At 44.0% G+C, this 15,970-nt stretch overlaps 1 pseudogene; it reads right to left on the bottom strand.

The window, feature by feature from the left end:
• Positions 1–14,747: 14,747 nt before the first annotated feature.
• LOC145396298 (uncharacterized) lies at positions 14,748–15,683 on the bottom strand (annotated as a pseudogene).
• Between the last annotated feature and the right edge of the window lie 287 nt (positions 15,684–15,970).

Below are 15,970 nucleotides of genomic sequence, written 5' to 3'. Positions count from 1 at the left end.
CCACGCCACAATATCTATCACACACTATTTACGGAAGGTGGTTGCTCATTATCCCACAAGTTTTATGCAAGTACGACCAATACCGGAAAATAGGGATGATAATAGCAATTAAAAATGCACTGTGTGTGAGAACGCAAATTTGAGGAAGAGCTTACTTAAAGAGGAAGAATCCTGAGTATAGAAAGAAAAAAGATACGAACAACGAAGGTCTGTTCGATGGAATGGCACTTTTCATGAAGGAGGAGAGAAGATAAACAAAAAAAAAGGATGAAAGGACAATACGAAAGAAAATCAAGGAAAAGCTCAGTAAAAAAGGGAGAAGGAACCATATATGCACGACTGACTACTGGGAGGTGATTAAAGAAGTAGGGGATAGCATAGGAGATAATGGTTGTTACTTTAATACCAACAGAAATGAAGGATTAACTGGATGAGGTAAAAATAGTTAGAGAATAAAGAATGATAAGCGGGGAACTAGTTTCAGGACAGTGAAGTGAAAGAGACATCAAGGGATGGTGGTGGGTATGGGGCTCCTCCTGTCACCTTCCATCACCACAACTTGTCTATTTCCATTACAGTCTTTCTCTGTTGACGTCCTCACTCTCCATCATCTGCCACACCCTTACTCCAATACCTTCACTACACCCAATTCACTCCCAACACAACCGACACCCCTGCCACCACCGACATCCTCACCCCAATACTTTCACAACACCCATGTCCTTTCCCACATTCCACCCACCACCCATAACCTCACTTAAATACTTACAGAACATTCAAGTCCTTCCCGACACAACAAACACCCCAACCAAGACCCCCACACGCTCACCCCCAATACCATCACAACACAGACGTCCCTCCCAACACAACCAACATCCCGACCACTGCACCCACACCCTCACTCAAATACCCTCCCAACACCTCCCAGCACAAGCACTAGCTCGTACGCCTCTATTTATCTTATGCTGTAAAATAGAGACAGCTGTGAGTGTTCAGTTGTCCCTTCAAGAGGTAACTGAACTAAACAAAAATAAAGACACTGATGCCAGCCCTAATGCTGCTAAAAGCTCGCATTGGTGTCCTTCCATCATTATGAAACTCTGGCTTCATAATACCAGCCATTATCATCACTCTTTACACCCAACATTATCACAAGTTTGCCCTCCCCACACATCCCAGTCGTATCCCTGAACCACCTCCATTGATTTCACTAACAATTTTCACATACTTTACACCAGTCCCTCACTCTCACTACCACCCACCATTTCATGCAGCATTTAGCGAAGGAGGATTGTAAAAAAAAAAAAAAAAAAAAATCGCTGGACTTAAACGAGTGTACTAAACACGACTTGCGACGAGTATATCTCACTCTCAAAATTAATAATGGCTACCTTACCAGATTTACATATCTTGTTTTATATCTACATTGTTCTCGTTGAAGTGACATCCTTTTCCAACTTACATTTTATCCCTTATCAGCATCTCCGGTCAGTCCACGTACTCTTCACCAAAATTCCACACATGTTCAACAGCGAGGCCCAGTCAGTTGTCCATGAGGAGAAACCGTGAGAGCGATTTGTACAGGGTCCACCATCCACACCACACCTCCCATCCCGACACCCGGGGCTCTGAGTTGCACTGAGTATCCATTACAGCAGCACTGGTTCTGTAGGGGAACCTCCCATCTCACGCAATGCACTGAACGACTCATCCTTTTAGCCACCATAAAAGATTTTAACATTCTTACCAAGATATGTGACATAAGTGACTTAATGCCAGCGATTTAATCATGATTAAATGAGTATCTTTATCAAAACAGTGTTTTATTCTATTAATAAACATCAGAGTTCCCATTAATCTTTTGCTTACATACTGCCACTGCTTTGCGCAGTGGCAGTATCGTAACCAATGAGGTCTTGCCTAAGTGACGTATTTGTTGCTGCTGTAAAGCTCGAAATTGGGAAAAGTTTCAATACCATCTCAGCACTTCTGCGGCACCTCGGTTTGGGTTACCTTTCCTAGAAGGGTAGTCAAGTCGTACCCCACCTGCTCGTGGTGACCTCGCAGACACCCTGTTTTTTTTTTTTTCCATTTCTGTTTTTTGTGCTTTTTTTCCTTCGGTTTTCTTTTTTCCTCCTAAATTAGGGTGACACAAACGGGGGCGGCGCTACCCGGGTTTTTCCCGGGTAGTATTGTATATACGTTTTGCTGTTGTTGTCATTTTGTTTTTTTGTTCTCCCTTATCATGAGTAAACAACACCAGTGCCCTCGCTGCAGTAGGTCTGTAGCAAAAAGTGCACAAGCACTGAAGTGCGCCTACTGCAGCGAGTGGATTCATCTAGCTTGTGAAAATTTGGATGCAGGCGACTATCCATTCATGAAGAGGAGCCACCAGCTGGGCTTTCGCTGGCTGTGTAGCAAGTGTGTTGCACCAGCAGACGAGGTCTTGGCTGGTGGAGGAAGTAGTACCAAGAAGGAGTATGAAGATAAAGTCATTGGGCCAATCTTTCAAGCAATCAGAGACGTATCAAATAGACTGGAGGCACTAGAGACCAAGGTCTCATCACCTATGGCGGTCACACAAGATCAGGCCAAGTCATTTGCGGATGCTGTTCGCGGGTCTCTCGTGGGGGGAGGGAAGGATCTGCCTGGGGGCGTGATTGAGATCAGTGCTCATGGCCAGAAAAAAGCCATTCATAGTCAGCATGTACTGATTGTGAAACCAGAGAGTGGCGCTAGTGCCCTGACAAATCAGATGGGACCAGAAGACATCAGAGGCGTACTTAACTCGGTACCGGTTGACAGCTGCCTTAAGACCAAGGCTGGTGGGCTGGTAATGAAGTTTCCGTCAGCTGAGGCCAAGGGGGAAGCAACTGGGGTGCTGACTGATCATTTTGGCTCTGAGGGCACTTTTTGCATATCAGAGCCAAAGAAAATGTTGCCTAAAATGACCGTGACAGGCCTTTCCTCTTCCCTGGATGACTCTGACATCATCCCAAATATTCTGAGAAAAAACAATAAAATTAAGATGCTCGTTGATCGAGGTTGTACCCTCAACCTTCTCTTCACAAGGACTAGGAATGACACCAAAACTGCTGTCTTGAAGATGTCACCAGAGGTGAGATCCTCCATTGTAGAACAGGGCAATTACATCTATGTGGATCTTACAAGATGCCTCGCTTTCAATAGATTCTGGGTTACACAGTGTCATCACTGTCAAGGCTTTGGTCATACATTTGAGAGATGTTCTAGGAAAAGTGATGAACCTAAATGTGTCTTTTGTGCTGGAGCCCATAAATCTAAGGACTGTAGTAACAGAAATTCTCCCAAATGCATCAACTGCTCCTCTTTAAGACATCAAGATGCTAATTCAAAGTCACAGGTGGTTGCCCATTTTGCTTCAAGTAGAGAATGTCCAATTATGATTTCTCATAGGAATAGATTGATTGAAAACACCAATTTTGACCATTCAAAAAACTGACTACGTCCCTCTTGAACCAGTTAAGGATGGGTCTTTTAAATATTCGTTCCATCCGTAATAAGATAGACTATATTAATGAAACCCTAAATCAGCACGAGCTTGACATATTGTGCTTGACTGAAACCTGGTTGTATGAGTCTGATATTGATATTATTCGTAATGCCTTGCCTAAGACACATTCTATTATTAGTATTCCCAGGCCTGCTGCTGACTATCCAGGAGGAGGCGTAGCACTCATCTACTCTGCAGCACTTGCAAACGTTTCTCTCATTGACTCAGACCTGACCCCATCATCATTTGAATTTATGGAAGTATTAATAAATTTCCATCAGAATACCATTAGAATTGCAATTGTCTATCGACCAGGTCATCCGGGCAGAGATCGAGGTTTTATGGAGGAGTTTGGGAAGTTTCTTGAAGGGTTTTCTCTTAAACCTGGAGGACTTCTTGTTTGTGGTGTTTTCAATTATTGGGTTGACAGTCCAGAGTCAAAACCATTTTCTTCAGAATTCCTTGAGTTGATCACCCAGAACAATTTTTTCAATCATGTGAGTAATCCAACTCATGTCTCAGGACATGTCCTTGACTTGATCTTGTCCCCTGTTGGTTGCAGGCGCGTATCAGATGTGGAGGTTGACTCATTTGACCCCCTCATCTCTGATCATGCTCTGATCACTCTTAGTTTTGATGTCCCGAAATCCCCTTCATATAAAAAGGTCATCAGGTTCAGAAATTACAACAATGTTGACCGCCAGTTGATGTGTTTTGAAATTGATCAACGTTTAAACTCCATCGATTCTTCAAGTCTTTCTTCTGGTGAATTGGCTGATATTTACAACAACGAGCTCAGGTCAATTTTTGACCATTATTGTCCTGAGGTAGTAAAAACAATCACTGTACGTGATAATTCTCCGTGGTATGATCCATCCATTAATTCTTTGCATAGACAACGTAGAAGGGCAGAACGTGAGTGGCGCTTGCAGCGGACCGAAGTAACTCGTTTGCGTTATGTTTTTGCGAGAAGAGCAGTCGTTCACACTGTAAAAGCCCAAAAGGCTAGGTATTATCAAAATAAAGTTGATTCATGTGGTGGTGATCAAAAAATACTGACTGCAGTTGTGAACAATTTGGTTGGTCGGAGGAATGTAATTGTTAAACCAACTTCTTTATCTGATGCCCAATTGGCTTCTGATTTTGCTTCATTTTTTACAAGTAAGATATCTCGCATAAGAAGTGATTTAGACAGCAGTTCTCCTAGTGAAGTGTACTCAGTTGACTTCCAGCCACGGTGCACCGGGGATCATTTGCTTTCAACATTTCATCCACTGGATGTAAACAACGTCAAATGTTACATCAGAGAACTTAATAAAACATTTTGCTCACTCGATCCATATAACATGTCACAACTGCCTGATGTGTATGAGCATGCTGCAGACTTTATCTGCAACATAATAAATAGATGCTTCTTAGAAAGTAATTTTGTGCAGTCTGAGAAACGTGCTTTGCTTAGGCCCCTAATTAAGAAACCTGGCCTTGATGTCGAGAGCATGACAAATTATCGTCCTGTCTCTAACCTGTCTTTTTTATCCAAGATTATTGAGCGGGCCATACTTGACCAACTCTTACCACTACTGGAACACAACAGAGTTGTTCCTGTTGTTCAATCAGCATACAGAAAATACCATTCGACTGAAACTGCACTAACAAGGATTCAGAGCGACTTGGTGGCAAACACTTGTAGTGGGATGTCCTCTCTCCTAGTTCTTTTGGATCTGTCTGCAGCTTTTGATACAGTAGATCATAAACTATTGTTGGATGATCTGTATTTTTATGGTGTTCGTGATAGTGCCCTTTTGCTCCTTAAGTCGTATCTGTCGGACAGATCTCAGAGAGTGGTTGTTGATTACGCTAGCTCTGATTCTGCTCCTCTTCTATTTGGAGTCCCTCAAGGATCAGTTTTGGGTCCAATTCTATTTACTATCTACACAAGTAGTTTATCGTCTCTACTTGATGCTCATGATGTGTCCTATCATTTTTATGCTGATGACACCCAGCTCTATGTTAAGATGTCAGATATCAACGATACTAATATAAAGTTTGAATCTCTAATGTCTGATATTAAGATTTGGATGGCTAAGAGGAAACTTAAGCTGAATGATGGTAAAACTGAGATCATCATCATCAGAGGAAACAGAAGGGGTGATGACACTGACAATGCCCTGGCTTTGAACATTGGCGTGTCACAGCTGCATCCAGTCAGTTCTGTTCGAAATTTGGGTGTTTATTTTAATTCTAAGTTAAATTACAAAGAACACATTAATCAGGTTGTAAGAGGGTGTAACTTGCATATCAGAAATCTGTATATCAGAAATCTGTATTCTGTGAGAAGATTCCTGAATAGACAGTGCCTCCTAACATTGGTCCATGCAGTGGTCTTGTCTCGTGTTGATTATTGTAATTCACTGTGGGTTGGTCTTCCAAATAATATACTAACAAAAGTTCAGTCTGTGTTGAACAGGGCGGCACGGCTTATCTTTGGTCTCCCCCCCGAGAACCTCAACTACCCCGTTTCTGATTGAGTTGCATTGGTTACCAGTAAAGGCTAGAATTGAATTTAAACTGTGTCTTATTACATTCAAGGTTCTTAAGTTTGGTGAACCGAAGTATCTTGCTGAATTGTTAAAACTCCCATCGACACGCACGGGTGTGATGTTACGCAGTGAAGATGATTCCTTGCGTCTTGATGAGCCAGGAGCCATTCACCAGTCATCTTTCTCTGATCGTTCTTTTGCATATAGAGCCCCTAGATTATATAACAGATTGCCATTGTCCATAAGACAACTCTCTACTGTTGAATCCTTTAAGAGACAGCTGAAAGCCTTTCTTTTTTCAAAATGCTACGTCCTGGAGAGAGGTACTATGACGGATGATTATAGGGTTTAATTATTGCCACTTTCATGTATATATGATGTAGCTTGTATTATATACAAGAAATGTCACAATTCTTGTAATTGTAAAAATAACGAGCACTAGTGAATTCCCAAAAGGAAGAACTGGCGCTTTTGAGAAACAAAAGGCCAGATTATTATTATTATTATTACATCATTTATGTGACTATCAAAGGTCATGTACCGGTCCATATATGCGCCAAGGTTCTTCACAGTGTCAGTTGGAGTGTGGTGTCATGAAAATGAATGGTAGTGTCATCAGGTAGCTATTTGTGATATCAACCGGCGTGTACACTCACAAAAAAAAATATTCGTTACCCTTGTGGTGTGATACAATATGACATAAGGACCAAGGGTTCTGAACTACTACCAGTACAAAATGAACACAGTGTCACTTTTACAAATCATTTCAGAGTTTATCGCACCCAGAGGTAACGATAATTTTTTGGTGGGTGTACCTATGAAGATGCATTGCGTCCTGTTTGTTTACTAGAAAGTCCGTTTTGAAGGAAATACATTCTAATCTTTCTTCAAGTTTCTTCAGTTTTGTGTACTATCTATCTATCTATATACCTAAGCTGCTTCCCCCAAGGAAAGGGAGGTAGCCGAGACAGGACGACACACTCCCCATTTACTCATCCATTCAAACACATTCATTCGCATCTTAGCCCCAAAGAGGAGAAGGGAAAGATCCTCACTGCACCACACCGCACAAGGGTCAACTGCGCAATGCAATCAGTGACATCCGCAGCAGGGCCCGACAGCAGAACTGGTTTACCCCTGCCACATCATAACAGACCCATCCCCTTACCCGCACCTGACCAGACTAGCTGATCAGACCAAATGAGGGAGAATATCCCCTCAGGGCTGCGTCATCACTTATTCATTCACAATTTCTCTCCATTTATTTCTGTCACGCGCAGCCACTCTTCCTTGCTCAACAGACATCCCTCTCGCATCCAGCGCTCTCTTCACACTGTCCATCCATCCTATTCATGGTCTTCCTCTCAGCCTTACACCTCTCACATCAGATCTAGTTATCTTTTTCACCAATCGCTCATTATCCATTCTCTCCATATGCCCAAACCATCGCAACACCCTCTGCTCAACTCTACCAGCCATCTCCCGAACAACTCCAGTTCTCCTTCGCACTTCATCATTTCGCACCCGATCCATACGCGTCACTCCACACATACTCCTCAGACACCTCATCTCCATTACAGTCAAACTTTTCCTCTCTGCTACACCCATATTCCATGTTTCAGCCCCATATAATGCAGTCGGTACCACAACACCCTCATACAGCCTTCTCTTTACATCCATTCTAAGCGAACGACATTTAAACACTTTTTTTCATTCCTCCCAGCACCTTTCCTACTTCAGTTATTCTAAACTTCACCTCTGCATCTATTCTTCCATCCACAGCAACATGTGACCCTAGATATTTAAAACACTCTACCTCCTCAAGCAACTCGCCATTCAAAACTATATTCATCCCCCTACCATCTACCAACCTCGTACACTTCATCACTTTACTCTTATTCTCATTTACTTTCAATTTCCTCCTTTCACACACCCTTTCAAACTCCTCTACCAACTGTCTCAATCTCTCCTCTGAATCAGTCACCAGTGCAGTATCATCTGCAAACAGCAGCTGCTTCAGATTCCACTCTCCACCATCAACATTTACCAGACTCAGACCACCTAAAACTCTTGCATTCACCTCCCTTACAACACCATCCATGTAAATATTAAACAACCAAGGCGACATCACACATCCCTGTCGCAGCCCCACTCTCACAGGAAACCAATCACTCACAGCATTTCCCACTCTTACACACGCTCTACTATTTACATAAAAACTTTTCACCCTTTTTAGTAACTTACCATCAAGCCCATACAATCTTAAAACAGTCCACAAAGCCCCCCTATCAATTCTATCATACGCTTTCTCTAAATCCATAAATGCCCAAAACACATCCTTGCCTTTCGCTAAATACTTTTCACACACTTGTCTCACCGCAAACACCTGATCCACGCATCCCCTCCCTCTCCTAAAGCCACACTGCTCATCACCAATCACTCCCTCTGTACCCTCTCTAACTCTCATAATTAACACTCTACCATACACCTTACCTACAACACTCAACAGACTTATACCCCTAAAGCTAGTACATTCATACTTATCACCCTTGCCTTTATACAACGGGACCACACAAGCACTTGCCCAGTCAACTGGCACCATACCTTTCACAAAGCACACATTCAACAATCTTACTAACCAGTCAACAAGAGTCACTCCACCACCCTATTCACACCTCATAATTCTCATATCCTTCCATACCACAGACTACTTGAGAGCTTATATTTAATTTTTAATCATACCTTAACCCATACTTCATTAACATCCCATTGCTTCTTACTCATAGTTCTACCATAATTTTGTCGCCACACCCTCACACCTCACGTCTTTCATTCACACCTCCTATGGTCCCCCCTCACACCCTCCTCATTTTGCACTCTCTCACACATCACCAAAAGTTCGTTTACACATCTCTTGGTATTTCCTCACACCTCACCCACCGGCAACCTCATACTTCACCCCTCAGGTTTTCCTGTCCTCTTACATTTCTTCCCATCCCTCAGCCTCTCACACCTGACCCTCTCTTTCCCTTCACCCCTCTCTCACCCCTCAGGTTTTCCTGTTCTCTTACATTTCTCCCCATCCCTCAGCCTCTCTCACCTAATCATTTCCTTTCCTTCACCCCTCCCTCACCTCTCGTGTTACCCTATTCCCTCGCAACTCACCTCCTCTCCTCCGACCCCACACACCTCATTACTCACTGGTGTCACCTCCCTCACCCCTGACCTTTCCGCTTTCAGTCATTCCTCTGTCTCTCCCTTTTCTGTTATCCTGCTTTACACAATATCATGTCTTCCCGCAGTTTACTTTCTCTTAATTGTTTTATGCACACTAATATCTTTTCTTATACTTTTGTGTATGGTCTCTCTCTCTCTCTCTCTCTCTCTCTCTCACACACACACACACACACAAACACACACACTGATAATACAGAAAGCATGAGAGATGGACGGAAGAGTACAGAAACAAACGCAAAGGTAAGTTCTGGTTGATAATTATCAACCTACAGAGGCTGAGAACATGGATTCAGAATGCAGTTGGATTGGGCTGGGTTTGTACCTTAGATAACACGCTAATGAATAAATGCCATAGAGAAGGCAACAGAAAGAATGCGAACAACGGTAGAAGCACAAATCACACTCGTTGTTTTTTTTCGATTAATGTATTTTAATATTCTAATCACCCAGGCACTGTATCACGTCTCAGATAGTCACAAATTATTGAGATAGAAACAAGAAGAAAAACGTGAGGTGATGGTGCACTACAGTTGTCTGGAGGTGATCTGAGGTGATATTTATTTGGCGAGCGGGGGAAGAGAAGAAATTGCAAAACATGTGTTATATGATGTACTAAAAATATATTACGTGATGTGCATCCTAAAAACTGCATCCATTGGGACAGCAGACAGTTTCTTCTTGCAATGTGGCGTTATAATGGCCGGGTGGGAAATACGATATAGCTTTATTATAGTGTCGGGATGATGATGCAGATGTAAGGAGAGGGAGGAGATAGGGATGGCGAGAGGATGGCAAGAAGCTGAGGGGAGAAGGGATAAAAAGAGAGACAGGGGATGAGAAGAGGACAGAGTGAAAGAGTAAGGAGAGAGAGAGAGAGAGAGAGAGAGAGAGAGAGAGAGAGAGAGACATAGGGAAGAGGAGGACAGAGTGAAAGACGATGGGAAAAGGACACTCACACAATCCACTTTGCGTCTAACACCAAAGGATTCCCTTCAGCTGAAAAAAATCCTAGTAATCAAAGGGATGGCATGGATTAAAGAAATGAGAGAGTCCTAAAAACCATGTGGCTGTCTTTTTGATAACGTAATCATGCTCTACCTGGACACGAGGGGGAGGGGTACTACAGCGCTGACTACATTTATATTTATTCCAATGAGTGTAGCGAGCAATACCAAAAGCCACGTTTTTTTTTTCTTCTTGTAAAACGCTGATGGAAGTCCACGTATTACATCTAAATCCATAAACAAGTTCAAATATATTTTACAGAGCTAAAGCAGAAACTATGGCTAAAGGTAACTAAAACCAAAAATGAAACGCACATACGATGCTAAATACAAAACCTTCTTCCGTCTTTGGTGGTTAAAGCAGAAACTATCCCACTGTCGGGCTGGTAATCGTCTTTTCACACCCCTTAAAAACCAGCCAGACACAACAGCAGCCGATTCCTCCAAAGCGATGGTTGTCTAATGTCCTGGGAGCCCAAAACACTTTAACATAACAGCTACTAGACATCAAGGGATAAGTACAGTTTATGGGACTGATCAATCAGGATGTGCTGGTGGGGGAAGGGAGGAGAGTGGTATCTGCTGAATATACTGGGTAATCAGAGGCAACGCTAAAGATGAGACATGATTCGGGAGATACCTGTTTCTAACATCACCTAATCTCCGTATGTATCCCCCCCCTCTCATTTCTGTCTTCCACTTCCTCTTTAACTCATTAACTATTTCCCACTACCTTCCTCCCACGTTCTTTCTTCAGTTACATTTGCTTAGGATTACAGTCAGCTTCTCATTTGTTGTTAACTCTTTTACTTCTTTCTTTAATAATTTTCTTAGCATAGTATTTCCTTATTATATTATTCCATTTCATTTGCCCCAGGTTCTTCTGCATGCATAATCTGTACATCGTTTTTAATCAAACTTCAATTTAAAAAACTGCCATTCTACCTTACTGTCTCCATCTGGCTTTTCTTTTTCCACACCTGCAATATTCCTCTTTTCTTCATTTGTTTCCACATTTACTCCTTCTTCTGCTGTCCCCCGCCTTTCCTTCCTTTTTCCTATCCCTCTACTCACCCTCCTTCCTCCCTCATCCTCCACTCCCCTTCCAGTTCTTGTCGCTCCACCACCTACTCCTAAACATCCTTCTACCTGCCTCCGTCATTGCCCCGACTGTGTAATGACCACCCTCACTTTTCTATTACCTCCCAGTATCCAGTCTCCCTGTTGCTCACTCCCACCCTCCCATCTCCTCCATTACCTCCTGTTGCCTTGTCTCCTGTTGTTCACTTCCATTCTCACTTCTTCACTTCCCTGTCTCCTGTAGCTTACTCTCACCATCACTTCTCCATCATCACCTTTTACTTTGTCTCCTATTCCTCCCTCCCTCTCTTTCTCCCTCCCTCTATCCATAAGCTCAGTAAACCTCTTTTCCTTCTTCATTTCACCTTTGCTAATTCCAGTAACACTCTGTGACTGCACAATGACCAATCACTGTCCATTCAATAACACATACCCAAGGACATCAATAACCCACATCAACAATTAAGACAAAGTTAATTTACAGTAAAAGTGTTTTTAATGCAGAACAAAGAGTGTAGTTAATTTAGGCAAGCTTCCCCCTCCCCCCCAACACCTCTCTCTCTCTCTCTCTCTCTCTCTCTCTCTCTCTCTCTCTCTCTCTCTCTCTCTCTCTCAAAGCCAATTATAGGTTTTAAATTAAAAGTAAGAAATATTTTGAAGGTAAATTCAACATCCCATCAGATACCGATAGAGCTTCACCTACATGTTGAATAATCAGGCTTTAGTAAATCTGTGAGTGTTTTTCTTCGGGTTTCCAGGCTGGGTAAAGTAATGTTAAAGCCAGTCTGACCCAACCAAGGCCAGCTTCTGGAAGGGTTCTAAACAATTAACTCTTGAGGCAGAACCAACTACCAAGTAGATATCAACTGACTCTTAAACACAAAAGGCATACTTTTTGTGTGTGTATGTCGAAGCTGTGTAAATATTTAAGTATCAATCCGTTTATCCAAAAGCCAATTAAAACCTTACATGGATTTAAAAATATCAAAAAAACTACTGAGAGAAAGAACACGATATTTCGAGTTACTTCATCTCCCACAAAACATGATGAATATATATGATTCTGGTAACTTTGTTTTCTTGAGAGGACTTTTTTTTTTTTTTTTTTTTTTTTTTGTACTGCACTCTTCGAGGTTAGGTTAAACTAAGCAAAATAAAGTGGTGCAACAGTTTCAATAAAGAGCATGGAGGCAGAGTTAGCTTGGACCTGCATATTGGTGTGTGTGTGTGTGTGTGTGTGTGTGTGTGTGTGTGTGTGTGTGTGTGTGTGTGTGTGTGTGTCAGTGTAATAATAATAATAATAATAATAATAATAATTGGTTAATTGGGTTAGCAGTGATACACTGACAATGTACATGGGGTTCACTTAACATAGTTTATGCTAAATCTAAGACTTGACTGAGTTAATTATGTGCACAATGGATGGAATGGCGCTGTTCTTGTACCTGTCAGTCCTCGGCGCTCTGATCGGCACAAGCTTGTTAATGTGCCTCGCAGCGCAGCGTGGTGGGGGAGCGTCAGGTGGGAGGAAGTGTCGGTGACGAGGGTGACATAATAGCCCCCTCCCAAACTTCCCCAGTGCCTGCCGATGCCTCTCGGAAAGCCTTGGCAGACTCAGGGTAGTCAGGGCGTTGTCGTAGCCGTCATAGGCAGGGCCCAGGATGATCTTGCACGCCCTTTTCTGTGTCCTCTCGAGCTGCTGCTGTTGTGTGAGGGTGAGCGAGGAGGACCACGCTGGGGAGGCGTACATGAGGGTAGGGAGTATGAAAGAAGTATAAACTTCACGTAGCTCCTTTGCTGGCGTTCCCAATGACTTGAGCCTACGCAGCATGTACAGTTTATATGAGGCTGTCCTCACTATGTTGATGACATGTTGGTTCCAACTCAGCCGGTCATCCACCGTTACACCGAGCAGTCTAGTGGACTGGACCAATTGGAGGGGATGGGCGCCCACTGACAGCTGGGGACGAGCCACGGCCTGTGAGGAGGTACAGAAGTGCATCACCACGGTCTTGGTGTGGTTGATTGTCACTTTGTTCTCCTCAGTCCACTTCTTGACCCTGTCCAGGGTGGACTGGAGTGGCGAGTAGTCCGGCTGCCTGGTGTTGATGGGAATGCCAATGGTACTGCCGTCAACATACTTCCACCGATGCGGGGTGTCCGTGAGGGCATCGTTGATGAGGATGAGGAAGCACAGTGGACCCATCTTGGTACCCAGGGGAACTCCACAGGTCAGAGGGAGGAGGGAGGAGATCGACCCCTGATACCTGACGGCCTGATGTCGCCCGGTGAGGAAGTCAGCCAGCCACGCTGTCAGCTGTGGATGGAGTCCCAGTCGTATGACCTTGTTGATGACAACAGCGTGGTCAACAAGGTCAAATGCCTTTCTAAAGTCAACAAAAGTGACAGCCAGAGAGGTGTTGCGTTTGTCCAGGTGGTTGTGTAGGAAGTCAAGAAAACTGAGAAGGCAATGAGTAGTGGAGGAGGACTTCATATTATCAAATTGTTGCGTATCTATTGAGTTTTTAATTTTATCATATGCCAAGTCGAAAACAAAATCCTCACAAATAAGGCTCGGGATAGGGGTAATGGCAATTGGTCTGAGGTCACTCAGTGACTATGGGCTATGGATTTTGGGGATGAGTGTTACGTAGGAAATTTTCCAGTCACTGGGGCAGGAGTTTTGAGATAATGAGGCATTAATTATGGAGGACAGTGGGAGAGCAAGTTCTGGGGCAAGTTCTTTGTAAATTTTGATTGACAGGTCAGAAGGTGTAGTAGATCTGTTATGCCTCAGTTTCTTCAATTTTGTAGCTACGTTGGCCACCTGGACAGAGGGGGATGGTGAGGGGGAAGGGAGGTAGGCAGGTAGGAGAGAAGAGTCGAGAGGGGGCAGACTCTGACAAACAGAGGCAAAGTTACTGTTAATCTCTCGAGCTGCTAGATCAGGTGATAAGTCAGAGGTACAGGGAAGAATAGAAGTTTGCTTTTGTAAGCCACAAAGAGCTTTGACTTTACTGAACCACCGACTGCTGTCTTGCTGTTTGAGGTGATGTAGTTTGTTTGGGTAGTAGGATGACTTGGCTGCCCTGATCTCCCTGATGACCCTGTTCCTCAGGGACCTGAACAGGACGCGGTCGGTGTAATAAGTCCTGTTGCGTTGTTTGATGAGTTGCTTGAGGTGTGGTGTCATCTATGGGGCATCTGATGTATCCACAGAGAAATCTTTGACAGGGAAGAAGTAGTGAAAGGCTTCAGTCGTGGTTGTGGCGTAGTTCCTCCACTTGGTATCTACATCCTCAGCATCCAAAACTTCCCTCCACTGGTGTTGAATTTCCCACCTTCCAAACTCCCTCATGGCAGAGTCCAGCATAGGGCGGTGGTATCGGGTGACCCTTTGCCTTGGCATGGAGGTGTTAGGTGCCGGCGTCCATAGAATGGTGATATGGGTGCTCCGGCCGAGAGGGGGGAGAGGTCGGGGAGGGGAGTACTGTTGGGCCATATCAGTGATGATAAGGTCGAGGGTTGTTTGCTCGTGGGTGGGGAAATTCACGACCTGAGTAAGATTTAGCTGGTGTAAAATTTCACTGATGTCCAGGCGATTGAAGTCCCCACATACAACCAGCTTTGCAGCAGGAAATCTCACTCGTAGGGCGTCGACAGTCTCAATGATGTGATTGGTGAGGAGGTGGGTGGTGGGGGTGCATGGAGGGTGATACACCACACACATGATGACAGATGCAGTGTGACGGGGGCGGAGATGGGGGTTTAGACTAACCCACAAGGCCTCAACTCCCTCGGGAATCTCAACACTGAGGTGTGAGGGATTCAGGTCAGCGCGACAGAACAACGCTACCCCTCCACCCCTGCGATTAACCCTGAGATGGTGAAATAACACAAAGTTTTGAGTGTTACACACCTCAGGGGTAATCTGCCACGCCTCTGTAATTGCCATCATGTCACAGCCTGTAGTGTGCACTGCTTCAATCACTTCTTCCATCTTGTTGGTCAGTGAGGTTACGTTGGATAGGAGGAGGGTAGGAAGGTTATACCATACACGTGGCACTTCACAAAGGTTGCGAGGTCTTGGTACAACATTTTTTGTTTTCTTTTTTCGCTCGTAATCACAGGCACTGTGCGCACAATCCGTCTACCACCTCGTCCAGCACGATTGCGAAAAAGTTCCAGGTCTTTCAAGCACAGAATCACTGAACTTGGTGGATAGCCGCATCCCCGCTTCAATCTGTAAAGTTCACTGGGTCGGTACCGGTAGATTGGAAGAGCGCACATTCTGCCACTCAACATTCAACTCAGTCATGAACCTTAAATGCAGGGGAGGGGACAGGGTCAACAGGCTGAACCCAGGCTGCTACAAAGCGCCAAGTCACACCAGGGGCGGGAGGTCGTATAAACACGTCCGCTCGCCACCACGTGTGTGTGTGTGTGTGTGTGTGTGTGTGTGTGTGTGTGTGTGTGTGTGTGTGTGTGTGTGTGTGTGTGTGTGTGTGTGTGTGTGTGTGTGTGTGTGTGTGTGTGTGTGTGTGTGTGTGTGTGTGTGTGTGTGACGAAAAGACAAT

This window comes from Coenobita brevimanus, chromosome 36, assembly GCF_032717465.1.
Source record: "Coenobita brevimanus isolate Jiangsu-jjx chromosome 36, ASM3271746v2, whole genome shotgun sequence".
NCBI classification, from domain to species: Eukaryota; Metazoa; Arthropoda; class Malacostraca; order Decapoda; family Coenobitidae; genus Coenobita; species Coenobita brevimanus.
This window is presented reverse-complemented; position numbering and strand designations above follow the sequence as displayed.